This window comes from Sciurus vulgaris (assembly GCF_902686455.1).
Source record: "Sciurus vulgaris genome assembly, chromosome: 5".
Taxonomy (NCBI): Eukaryota; Metazoa; Chordata; class Mammalia; order Rodentia; family Sciuridae; genus Sciurus; species Sciurus vulgaris.
This window is the reverse complement of record NC_136465.1, coordinates 63,533,852-63,545,885: the sequence shown is the minus strand read 5'-3', so window position 1 is coordinate 63,545,885 and position 12,034 is coordinate 63,533,852.

Below are 12,034 nucleotides of genomic sequence, written 5' to 3'. Positions count from 1 at the left end.
GCTGACAGGGACAAGATACCCCATGTGCTACATGTTATTGATCCTACACAATCTTGTGACTTAGATGTGCTAAAGGCCAGCCGGGGCCAGGAAAGCCCTGTGTATTAGAAGTTGTCAGCGGTCAGAGAGCACAAATGTGCCAGAAGCCAGCAAGGGCCAAGAGAGCCCAAGTTATTATAAGCTGGCAGAGGCCAAGAGAGAGCCCAATGTACTAGGAAGCCAGATGTACTGGAGGCTGGCAGGGGCCAGGAGAGTCCAGTGTACTAAAAGCTTGCAGGGGCCAAGAGAACCCAATTGTGTTAGAAGCTGTCAGGGGCCAAAAAAGCTAGAGTTTGCCAGGAGCACACAGGTGCCAAGAGAGAACCCAAGTGTGCAAGAAACCAGTAAGAGCCAAGAGAGCTGCAGTGTTCCAGGAGCCAGCAGGGGCCAAGAGGGTCCAAGTGTGCAAGGATCTGGCTGAGGCCAAGAAAGCCCAGTGTACTAGGAGCCAGCAGGGGCCAAGAGAGCCCAAGTGTGCCAGGAGCTGGCTGGGACCAAGAAAGCCCAAATGTGCTAAAAGCTGGCAAGCACTGAGAACTCAGGTATGCCAGGAGCTGGCAGGGACCAAGAGAGTCCAAGTGTATAAGGAGCTAGCTGGGGCCAAGAGAGCTCAGAAGTGCTAGAAGCTGGCAGAGGCCAAGAGAGCCCAAGTGTGCCAGTACCTGGCAGAGACCAGGAGAGAGCCCAAGTGTGCATGGAGCTGGCAGGGTCCAAGAGAGAGCCCAACAGTGCTAGAAACGAGCAGGGCCCAAGAAAGGGCCCAAGTGTGCCAGGAGCTAGCAGGGGTCAAGAGAGCCTAGATATGCTAGAGACTGTTAGGGGCCTAAAAAGAGAGAGATGCTAGGGCCTATTACTTATATTGGTGAATCAGAAACAAACCCATACCTTGGAAGCAAGGCATCTACACCGTTCCATTTTGGTACCCTGATGACTCCAGGCACACTGCCTGTGTGGATGGCACTGGCAGTGGATTTGCAAACAGACATTCTGGTTTGATACAGATATAATACAAGGAAGCCAGTGAGCTGAGCTGAATATGAATGCAAATGAAGTGTTCCCCCTAGTGATAAGTACAATAATTGTGCTGTGTACTGGGGACAGGTTCTGTGGCAAGAGCTTTAGGAGCTAAGCCACCAGGAACAGGTGATTATAGGGCATGTTACTGGCCATGCCCCCTTGACTAGCTAGGGAATGATGAAGCAGATATCTTGGCTCAGGTTGGTGGTTATAGCAGGTGCCTTCCACTGACTTGGCAGCTTGCTTGCACTGCCGCCTAAAATATGCAAGTATGGAGATTATGTGGAATATAGTCAAACAGTGAGGTTTAATGTGGGATGCCCTGGTAGAGGCTTGCCAGGCATGTGTGGTTTGTGCTCAGGAATATCCACACCCCTGATGCCTTGGAGCCATAGATGCCAAATAATGTGGTGACAAGATGACAAGATCTTGGTGACAAGATGGCAGGTTGACTATATTGGCCCTTTACTGATGTCAGAGGGGTGATGTTTACCATGACAGCAGTTGATATGGCTACAGGCTTGTTATTTGCCTCGGCCAGTATTCAAGTGAATCAGCATGCTACAATTCATACCCTGACTCTGTTGACAGCCTTGTATGGTCCACCCATCACAACAGAAAGTGACCAAGGGACTATCTTGCAGGTCAGGATGTACAGTGATGGGCAGCTAGTTACAGATTCAATGAAAGCTTCGTGTCCCATTTCACCCACAGGCTACAGGCAAGACAGAGAGATATAACAGCCTGCTTAAGCAAGGACTTAGGACTGCAGTCAACCCACCTTCTATGAAGAGGTGAACACAGCACCTGTGGACAGTTGTGAGCGATCTAAATGAGTATCCCCAGTGAGGGGGATCAACTCCTGTGAAAGCTTTGCTACATTGCACAGCAGCCCCAATATAGATCTAGGTGACAATGGATGTTGTATTTTAGCCTGGGTTTGGGAAGCAAGGGAATGTTCTTTTGCCTCCTTCCACTAGATTGAATAGAGTGAAAACTGTGGATTGGGCATGGCCCTAGACAATAAAGTCCCCCCCCCCCGCCTTTTTTGGGCAGTCCTGTTAACCCATGGGGATAGAGGTTTGGAGTGTGATCTCCTTGTAATGCCATGGGTAACTAGTGAATGCCATGCTCCCAGAACATGTTACTTGGCCACGTCCCTCATATGGGACATAGATTTTAAAGGGCACATTTTATTTCCCTTTGGCCAGTTATGAGTTCCCTGGTGCTGGTGCATACCAAGCCTGCTGAATTTCAGAATCAACCTGTGTGAGTGTGGTATCATCACCCACGAAAGCCACTACAGTTGGTTACAGTGCTTTCCTGGGATTCAAAAAGCTGGCATACATTTTCCAAGATGGATGTGATTCACCTGTGCTCATTCTTGTAACTGCTTTGTTCTTTTGTCTGTAGGCAAGTCCTCATCAACACCTTTGTGAACTGGCAAGCATCTACATCAGAGGTGTCTGCTGATTACATGAAATGTCTGTGAGTCCTGTTGCTGGACTGCCTTGAAAAATTCAGACTCTGTCCCTGGACAAATGGACATGACTGAGAAAAACTTTTATTGATACTCCAGTATGGGATGAAATTAGCAATGACTTTTAGTAACTATAGGTGATGAGGCTTGTCTTTTGGTTGTACATTGTTACAGTTTGTATTATTGTTGTGGCTTGTGGATGCAGGGCTCTGCTCTCTTTGCTAAGGGATCATTGTAGAAGACTTTCATATGTGCAGATTGTATGGCAAGGAATACTGAATGAGTGGATTGTTGGGGTGGGCCCAAAATGGCTGTAGCTGGGCTCCCTCATTGAGACTTCTGGTGAGCTATGTTGGGATTTTAGTGTGTATCCAGAGCCAGGAACTACATTATGGTTAGTCAAGGCCAGATATTCTGATTCAGTGTGTAGACTCAGGGTTATAAACATTAACTTGTGAGCAGGTGCCCCCTTATGTAACCTGTTGACAGTGTTCCTTCTTTGTTTGACCTGCATATAAAAAGGGTCTATGGAAAAGACTTAGGGCAAAGGGGGCTAATGGGGACACGATGGGACAAAATAGGGGGCAAAATGGAACTGGCTAGGAGCTAAAGCTGGAGGCTGGTGGCAGTGGCCACCACTGAATAAAGCATGTTACTATCCTAACTGTGCCTTTCATTGCCTTCCACCTGCTGAACCCAGAATCTGTTTCCTGCACGACAGGGGAAGGGTGTGAACAACTCCAACACTTGTTTTCCCTTAACATGGCTGAGGAAGTGGGCTCTAGGAAGAAAACCAAAGAGACATTTTGCCTACTTCGCTAATTTGTTTCCAATCCAGTAGAAAAAGACAACAGATGAGGTGGGGGAGGGGGGATTGTGGGGAAGTTTCACTTTCAATTTCAAAGTGAAAACTAATCAATTTTTTAAGATCTTAGGGTTCAGAGCCTCTTCTAATTTTTTTTAGAGTAAATGGTACAATTGCACCACAATGCAATGCTTTTCTCATTCAGCCACATGGCAAGCCAGAAGAGATGCCACTGGCAGTGGGTTCAAAATAATAAAGATGTTCTGAAAATTAGATCAGAGTTTCTGGATAAATGTTACTTAAATATCAGAGACTGCAGCAACAGGAGAATGGAATCCTAGAACTTATGGGAAGATAATAAAAAGGATTTCAGAGTGTTGTTTATAATAATAACAAGAAAGCTTGTCATTTAAATCAGTCAAAACCAAAACACCTTGACAGATTCCATAAGAGGCAGAAACCTAAGAGTAGACATTGACTCCCTTTGTTTTGACAAAGACTGACAGAGGAAAATATTCCTTTTCCATGTCTATTATAAGAGAGAATAAATGCCCTAGCAAGACTCAAGGATATGCAGCAAGAGTGGAAAGGCCAACATCCTTAACCCTTATCTGACTTCACAGATAATGACATGCCCCTGTGCCAGAGGCTAGTGAAAATTAAAATGTTCCTAACCTATGGTATAGATGAGATGGTTTCTCCTAAAATATACTTATGTATGTGACTTTTTACCCTCTGGCTTGCTCTCCTACTTCTCATCTGCATACCCTACTTCATTCTTTGAGTCCCAGAGCTCTTTAAAAATCACTGAAATGGAAACACAAATTTGGCCAAATCATAAATTAGAAGAAAGTTCTGTATAGAGACTGCCTTGGGTAAAATTACACACACCTGCATGAGACCTGAAACTGGAAACCTGGGAGGAAAGCACAAGAGGAAGCACTCCAGGTTTGGAGGAGTGCAGAGAGGATGAAAACCCAGGACAAGTGAGAAGTGTGGTGATGGACCAGTGCGCTGAAATTGTCTTTGCAGGTTCTCTGCGCATCCCTGGCAGAGTGTGATGGAAAAGTGATACTTTTTTTCTTTTACCTGCTAGACCTCTAGAACACAAATCACAGAACTGGGCACAATACCTTGCTAGAATTTGTGTTAAATCATTATCACAAAATGTTGATAGAGTAATGACAAACTCATAGCACTGAGATGTCCCTGTCAGCATTCAAATTCCTAGATTTGGTCAAAATTTGGTTTTCTTCTCTGTTGTCTGTTTTCTAAATCCCCTTGAGAGAAACTGTGACTTTTAGAATGGCTTGGTGGATGGTAAAGTACATGGAATTTATAAATATGCCCTCTTTTCTAGGGATGTTCCCTGTACTGAGGAACCAAACAAAATGAATCTAAAATTGGGACTAGGTGTGATTACTAGCAAAAGTGAAGAAATTCAACATACAGAGCAATCAAATGGTGGCATGTGATCTGTTACTGATTTTGGCAGACTTTTGTGTGTTTGCCCAAACTGGGCTCATCCAAGGCGCAAGCTGAAGTATAATGGCCAGCCTCTTTGCTATTAGGTATGGTCATACATCTGGGTGCTGGCCAATAACGTGGTTAGACATGATATTTGGCACAGCCATGCCTGCTCCATAAAATTAGATGTCTCCTTCCCTATTTAGTGGCTGAATAAAGATGGCACCTTGGTAGTATACTGGAGAAGGGGAAAGTCACAAGACGACAGGGTCTATCACTCTAAATGGCCCCGATGTGTATGTTGCTCCAAATGAGGAGAAGTATTTGCAAATCGCATATCTTCCAAAAGACTCTTTTTCAATGATCTTAAAGAAGGGAATCACAGTATAATGAAAACTGATATTAAATTTCAATAGAGGGCTAGGGATATAGCTCAGTTGGTTGAGTGCTTGCCTCTCAAGCACAAGGCCCTGGGTTCAAATCCCCAGTACCGCAAAAAAAAAAAAAAAAAAAATTCAATAGACACTTTACCAAGTAAGTTATACAGAAACCAAAACTTGACAATGTCTTCAACATCATTAGGCATTATAAAAATGCAAAAAAAACTGCAATCAGATATTCTAATACTTATTAGAATGATAGAAAAATTTTAAATGAAACTAATAAGTCCTGACATAGATTTGGAACAGCATGTTACATATTTTGTGCAATGATCTATCATTTCATGCATCTGTGTTTACTTGAGAAAACTAAAATCTGCTCACACACAATCCTGCCAGTGGTTATTGATATAGGCCATGTTTCCTTAAAAAGTGGAAACAATCCAAATATACTGTAAATTGATAATAGATGAACCAACTATACACTATACAATGGAATATTACTCAGCAATAAAGAAAAAAAACACTAAAATATGCAACATATCTAAAAGTGAAATGTTGCGTGAGAAAGCAAACACAAAGGACTACATTTTAACTATGATTCTAACTTATATGACATTCATGAAAAGACAATACAGGTTCAGAAATCAAATCTATCATTTCCAGGGACTGGAGATGGAGGATGATTAGACCAGAAAGAAGCAGAGAGGAATTTGGGAGTGTCATTCTTTATCTTTTTTGCAGTGTTGCATATTATTACAATCTTTTTCATAACTCACAGAGTTCTAAAGAAATAAATGACATATAAATTAATTATAAAAAAGTGGAGGCAGTTATTTCTGATTGTTTTTAAAGAGATAGACAAATGATCATGTAGCACGATACTGTTGCATTATTCAAGAACGTTTAGTGCAGAAAAGTACATCATTCATCCATATAGTCCATTGTTAGGAATGACAATAGGAAGGGGAATTTGTGATGGTATCAGGGTAGAAGATGTAAGAAAGCCTAAAAACTTCTATTTTTCTTAGCTAACTATGACCATGTCTTAAAACTAAGACTATTTTACCATTTTCAATCATAACATTCATCACAAGCCTTAGAAATTCCTATACTAACAAGGAATGGATGATTATTCCAAATAAAAAGAACATAGAAGACAAGAAGAGGTATCTCTCATTCCCTTTGTGTCTGGAATAGAATAGATGGTCAAGACCATTTATATCATGCCTTCTCCAGCTGGGATATTTTCTAACTTGCTTTCATATGAAAGAATTGAGAAAAGAAACCTAGAGAAATAATAAAAATTTGCTCAAGATTGGCAGGCATCTATGTATTCCATATTTGCCATGCATATGAACAGAAAAGGAAAGAGAATGCAACAGAGTTTGTTAAATTACTTTGATTTATACATTTTCTTAGTCAAACAAAAAGGAGAGAATGGGAAGAACAATGAATTCCTTAAATGATGAGATGAAAGCCAGTATGCCAGCATACATCTGACCATGATAGCTGTCCTCTTCTTGTGTTCATCAGCTAAGGTAGGGATTGAGTTTTAAGGAAAGTACTAGGTTGAAGAAGGGAGGTACCCTTGAGCTTTGGAAAAAGAAGTATTCATCCTCAGGAAAACACATGTTTTAAAGCAACAAAGTTCACATTGAATTGTTTCCTTTGAACTATCATAAATGAGAGCTATAGATGAGAGTAGATAGAAGATGGATTTGTACATATTACATTATTAAAACAGAAGGAATTTTATAAAATCATATGCTGGATAGATGCACTTCCCATACCTCTTGAGTCTGTTATTTGTTCCAGGGGTTGATGAATATGTACAACATGAATGTATTCACATATTCGGGTTTCTAGTTGTTTATGGCCAATAGAAATCTTGTTTCAGATGTCTTAGCCCATAGATGGCCAGCTCCATTGCTCTGGGCTTTAGGTAAGGTAGAACATTGTGACAGAAGAGTGTGGTGGGGGAAAGTGGCTCAGGACATAGCACCAGGAAACATTTTGAATGTTCTCCATTTCATTTTCCAGCATAGTGTGCCCCAGCCACAGCCCAGACCTCCTCTTGACAGAACAGTTGATTCCCCAATACATTTGTGAGATAGTAATCTCCACCTAGCCTTTCCTTGGTAAGCATGGTGTTGCTGAGGTGAATAAACTCACCAGATTCCTTCCTGACAGTAGGGCCTTGTTGTGTTTGATTTTGTTTTTTGAAAAGGAGAAGGAAAGAAAGTGGATACTAACAATATACCTAATAAGTAACAATCTTTCCAAGAGTGAAAGTATCCAGAGTCACCTTCTCTGGTACACTTACTGCCTTCAGGACTCTGGAGTAGTCAGGAAACAAGTTCTCACCAGTTGATACCCAAAAATAACCATCTGAGACAGGAGCAGAAGCACCCTCAGACATGGGTTGATTAAATGAAAACTTTGTGGTTTGATTGAAGGAAAGCAAAACATCCACCTATTTTTGAAAGTGTTTCCTTTGTTGACATCACAATGATGTATAATGCTTTGTCTAACACATTAACACAAAGCGGAGGTTGGCTTCATGAATCTCTTTTTGAAATCCATAAATTAGTTTTAGAAATAGTCTCTTCTCAGAATCTTAAAGCTGAAGGATTTTATTTATTTATTTATTTATTTATTTATTTATTTATTTATTTATTGACACTCAGGGTTGAACCCAGGCCCTTGAACAAGTTGTACAAAACTAAGCTGCATCCCCAGCCCTTTATTTTTTGAATTTTGAGACGGGGTCTCATGAAACTGCACAAGTTGTCCTCTAACTTGCAATTCTCCTGCCTCAGCCTCTTGAGTAGCTAGGATTACAGGTATGTACCACCATATCTGGCCTGAAGAATCTTAGAAGTTATCTATTTCTTATCTTTTCTTCCTTTTTTGCATATTTGATGCATAATGAGACATCATCTGTGCAGTCACAATCCTCACTAGAATCCAGATTTGACTTCTTATCCAGAATTGTAGTTTTTCTGGGCATGGTGGCACACTCAGCTGAGGCAGAAGTATCACAAGTTCTAAGCCAGCCTCAGCAACTTAATGAGGTGCTAAGCAACTCTGTGAGAACCTGTCTGTAAATAAAATACAAAAACGGACTGGGGATTTGGCTCAGTGGTGAAGTACCCTGAGTTCAATCCCTGGTGCCAAAAATAAATAAATAAATAAATAGTAGTAGTAGTTTTAATCTTAAACCTTAAGGTACAGTTTTTGTGTATACATACTAAAGCATAATCTATGTTCTTGAAGGTAGTCTGTTGTTTATTTGGGAGGAGTGTGATTGGGTTAGAGGTTAAGGGACAAAGTTTCCATATGTCCTCTTCTATGCTCAGTACTTATTTCCATTATAGAAAATGAACTTACCTTACAGACATGAAAAAATTCAGAACTTTGTAAGTGCTTAGTAAGAATTATATCATTAAAAAAGTCAAGGTATAAACATCAAATTTGTTTGACAACAATTAGCCTTTCAATTTGAGACCCAGAATTTCCACCACACGTACTGGATGCCAACCTCTCCAAAGTGGGGAAAATGTCATCATGTGGAATGCTGATATGCCATACACATTAAAATCATCTAAGGGATTTTCACCTTACATTCCTGGGTATCAGTCACCAAGAAGCTCAGATTCAGTGGTTCAAGTGTTTGCTTCTCTAAGTGTGGCCCCCACTCTGCAGTATCTTGACTGAACTCAGTAGTCTAGAAACTTCTGCCTAACAACTTCCCCAGGTGGCCTCAGCACACGAACTGTAGATAATCCCTTTTCTAAGCCACAAAAGATGTATCTGTGTTCAAGATCACTAGATGATTCTGCATGTGAGTAGGGCTGAGAACCATCAGTGCCCCAGTGACATCACAAATTCAGGAGCCAGACTTCAGCTAATTCCCTAAGGAATGGAGAACCAAATGCAGAAGTGATTTTTCCTGGTCCTGTGGTGGTGAGAACACAAGGTGTGCAGATGCCTTACCATGGAAGTCATTCATGGTCACTCTACTTTGAGGAAAAGAAAGGGTCCCTGCTTCTTTATTAATAGATGTGCCTTGACAAGTAGCCAGGCAACATGTATATCAGAAGTAGCGAAGGTGTCATCTCACCATGACCTAGGAATTCTAGCAACTATCATGGATGCAAATAAGAGATTCATCTTTCAGCAACACCTGGACTGAATCCACCACTCACTGCCTACCAGTGCTAGAGTGGGGAATCCAGGGTGACAAACACTGTGTGAGCATCCTGACAACACTTGTTGGATTGAGTACTTCCCAATTTCATCTCACCCCCTCTGTCCTCAGCATCATTGATAGACATCTGGCAAGGGAAAAACAAATACAGAACAGTGGTTTCACCTTTTCTGATGAAATTTCATATCCTCTAGATTCTTTGAGGGTAGCTCTAGTCAACTGTCAAGGATACACCAGCACTTTCTCTTTGGGAAATCCCCACCTTTGAACATTCATTCCTGTCTCCATAACTCAGTGACCTTTTAATTTAATTATAATAGGGAAGGGCATTTATATTGGTGATCCCTCTGCAGTTGACAATAACCTTTGTAAAATCCTAAATTTCACAGGACACTTTTCTTTAGTATGAAGATGTGATTCATTGCCTTCTATTGTACTAGGTTACATTTAACCTACTAACTTCACAAAGTATTATAAAGATTTTTCCACATTTGGGTGGAGACTTGACTGTTTACACAAGAAAGTGACTTTCACAGACAATTTTGAAAACCAGACTCCATTTTTCAGTTGCTCAATGGAAATAATGTTTGTGAAAGTCCCAGATGAAGTCACCTATGTTTCCTGACACCTGTTTCTTCATAGTATTATCATCAGCTAGATTGATCCCTTTATTCCTTCTTTCAGTGTCATGAAGGATCTGCATACTGGGAAGGCATTATATATATTTTTTCCATGTTTTTAGTCATGTCCACTCTTTGCCAATTTCCACCAAAAGTCCTAAAATCAACAAAAGTCACACCTTTAAGTAAACCATTTCTTTGAACCAGTTCTTGGTCTCAATAAATAGGTCCTTGTTCTTTTAGAGTGTCTAATGGACATTAACACAAATTCTGTGAAAACATTTGTCAGACCTGTCTTTCCACTCTCTTGTTGGTCATGAAGTGTGAAAACTAGAATTCATCTGCACTGTCAGTGGTCCCATTTCTTCAGAAGGTAGGAATTGTTCCCAATAAAAAGTTAAACCTATGCCTGGAATAGGACATAGGACTTTTCTGTCTTTGTACATTCTTCCAAAGTCTTTCATGAGAATATTCACACCAGCATAATGAATGAAAATTGAAACCTGCGGCACAGACATCCACATGTAGCAAAACAAACTCACCATGGTGTGTCCATGCGATAGAATACTAATCAACAACAACAAAAAAAAATGGGTGGTTGAAAGAGAATATTATGTCTTCTTCTCAAAATCATTATGCTTTTTTTAAAGGAGGCAAAAATGCCATTGTTTGAACTCACAATGCATATTTCTAAAAATTAAAAAAATAGTGATGAAAAGTAGATTCAAATCTGCTGAGGGATGTGGAGGACTAGATGGGGAAAGGTGAAAGACAGGAAACATGAAGGGGCATAAGGAAAATTATGTGAATAATTTTCACAGAATAAGAGATCTATTTTCTTAACTGGCTTAATGGATTTATGGGACTATGCAGGTTGAAAAATGTGAAATTTGTATTCTTTCAGTATGGGTAGCTCATGGTATGTCAGTTATATTCACATACATACGTTTAATAAGTCAGGCACATTGTGTGTGAGTTGATGTCCTATGAAGCTTCTCCCTGCAAGGCTGTCATAGGACACTATTTCGTCTAATATTCCCTGGAATTCAGAATATATGCATAAGGTTGGGCTATACACATCACTACAAACATGTGCCACTTCTTTCTCTACCATATGATCAGAGAGCAAGGAAGATGCATGAACAGAAACAGAAGAAAAAGAAACAATAGTAATTTATGTACCTTTGTGGGTCAAGAAGACCCCTGATGCAAACAAGTGAGCTAGCAGTGAACACCCTGGCCAGGTCCAAGGCCCGGGAAAAGTTTCTGTGCTCAAATCAGTCGAGCCAGCAGGTGGTATTTGTAGTGGTTTCAAGCACAGCATCCATGAAGATCTCTGTGCTCCACAGTGGGGTGCATCAGATCCACAGTGGTTCACAAAGAAGTGTAGGCTTGGATCTGAGTCTGGAGTGGGTATGCCAAAACCAGCCTTCTCTCCTCTCCTAACAGCTGCAGATCCCAAGAACACTAGTCCTGGAAGTGGAGCTGGCAAACCCTGAAGAGTTGTCCTCTGAGCTGGTCCTTCTGTGAGCAAGTCCCAAGACAGTAGTAGGTGTTATGACCTCTTGCAAAGTACCTGAGGTTCTTGGTGAAGGCTGGCCAGCTATTGAGTGGTGTACCCCATAGGGTCTGGGGTAATGGGATACCCAGAAGTCCCAGCTTCCCTGTGCAGTTGAGCTTTGCAGCTCTTAAGCCCATAGCCTGAGCTGGGCTTCCTGGGTTACGTGCTGCCTAAGGCAATTAATCTGGGAGTATGGGCAGGAGCTATCACTGGGGAGGCAGGGTGAGATGGGAAAATCACCACCATAGAAGGGGGATTAATGTCTATGGCAGTGTCCTCAGGCTGCACAATGGGATGCCAGTTCAGTTGAGCAGATCATTTGGTTCTGGGGGTAGGAGAGACACTTGTAGTTGTTAAGTACTAGCCATGGCTATTGGGGTTGCAAGTGGAAGGGACTAGAATAGGAAATGGGAAGGAATAAGGAGGAGGAGTAAAATAAGAAGGAGAAATAG